The following is a 2,031-nucleotide window of genomic DNA, read 5'->3' as shown; positions in this document are numbered from 1 at the left end:
TCTTTATCAAACTTATGGGGAACGTTCTTCACTTATTCAACCATTTCTACACCCAAAAGTGATGAACACATCACATGGAAAAACAACTTCAAGAGGGTCTATCACAAACATCACATGAATTCCACATACTAGGGTCAAAGCTCATAACTTTTGTAGGTAAACATAAATCAAAACTCAACAACACGTTAAACATCCATTTCAACTCATACAAATCATTAACAACTCATAAACATAAAAATCTTTTAGTTTTAAAAAGGGTTCTTGAGTTTCTTGGATGAAAGGGACCCAAGAATCAACGTCTACATACCTTAACCTTTGAAATTGGATGAACTCTAATGTTTGCGACTCTATCCGCACTTATAATAAATAATTATTGAATCCCACACTATGAGAAACTTTATTATTAAAGAAATCTTGAAGAATTTATGGCTGATTTTTGGAAGATTAGGGTTCTTGATTGAAACCCTAGATATTTCTCTTCTCAAGAGAATTCAGAGAACTGAAAGAGAAAAATATTGAAATTAGGTTTTTGGAAGAGGTTCCCATATTTATAGAGGCTCAAAAGGGTGGGAAATGACCAAAATACCCTTGCAAAAATGTCTCTAAGTTGCTAGAAAAAAATGGCTGACGACATTTGTTACAGGCCGTCAAACCTGTGACGGGCCGTCACAAAAAGGGTGGATTTTATGATTTTTTGCCCAGGGCTAACGATGTCATCAAAAAGTTTGTCAGAAATGTGGTAGCCCATCAGAAACGTCGTCACCAATTTCTATCTTGACAGGCTGGAGTAAAATAGGAATAACTCATTGCTTCGATATCGGATTTAGGAAAAATTTGTATCGTTGGAAATCTAATTCAAAGATCTTTCATTTGATATACAAAAAGCCACTCAGTTATCCATATACAAAGATTTATGGTTGATTGAAGTTGACGCAAATTTTTACAGTCACTAAAACTTGAACGATAGGAAAGCTTTCAACTCGTTCATGAGTTAGGGGACCTCTATTATCTTAATTCATGCTCAAATAGATTCTCATACGATTCAAAGTATTTCATACTTGGGAGGATATTTTTGAAACATTTTGACTCAAATTTTTACTTTACCAAATATGTTATCAGGTTCAGACTAAAAAAGGATTTTGTGGGGTATTACACATAGCACCCTAGTTCTTGAAGAATTTTATGTCAAAAAACATGAGATGGCCAACATTCAAAGGAATATCATCTAGAATGGAAATAACCAGCTGAGCCCATAAATCTAGAAATATTGTGATGTGGGTGAAAGGGAAGACTCGGCTACATATGATGTTCAACCAAATTCGAGCCTTGACAGTAAAGTCATTCATGATATGTTTCTCTTGGTCACCATCCAAGAGACTTCCTTTCTGGAACATTGTCTTTCTATTAACTAACATCCTGGATCACACCCTTTTTCTTTAAACTCACCCACATTTGCATTCGAGAACCCATACATATCATTGATTTTCTCTTCCCCAAAGTTCACCTCCTTCTCCCGGATCCTAATAATTATATTAGATGGGTCTGAGAAAGGTACTATGCTAAGATTAGTGTAGAACTCACAGACCCATTACTTATTCGCCTTGCAAGGATCCTGGGTGAAGTACCACCACCCTATGGACACAATCCTATCAGGAAATGTTGGAAGCTTTTTCGGCACTTTCTCCAAGTATATTCCCATATTTGGGAGAATCTTTGTCCATGCGAGATCACCACAATAAAGAGTATGGCACTCGGGTGCCATGAATCAGGCTTGGTTGTATTCTTCCATGATATGATCCCAAAAAATATAAGAACAATATGAGCACATTAAACATTGACATTTACATGCATAAAAAAAGCCATGTTGTTCACTAAAGCTCATGGGATGGTTACTCGATAGTGTTTGAACAAAAATTTGAAGTGCAAACTTTTTGGGATAGGCAGAAAATTAGCCTCAGTTACCACAATCGCGGGCCATAGAGGCCTCGAGGTCCTCTTTCTTTTCTGCTATTTTGCTACTCATGATAGCAC

This window comes from Capsicum annuum, chromosome 7 (genome assembly GCF_002878395.1).
Source record: "Capsicum annuum cultivar UCD-10X-F1 chromosome 7, UCD10Xv1.1, whole genome shotgun sequence".
NCBI lineage: Eukaryota > Viridiplantae > Streptophyta > Magnoliopsida > Solanales > Solanaceae > Capsicum > Capsicum annuum.
This window is presented reverse-complemented; position numbering follows the sequence as displayed.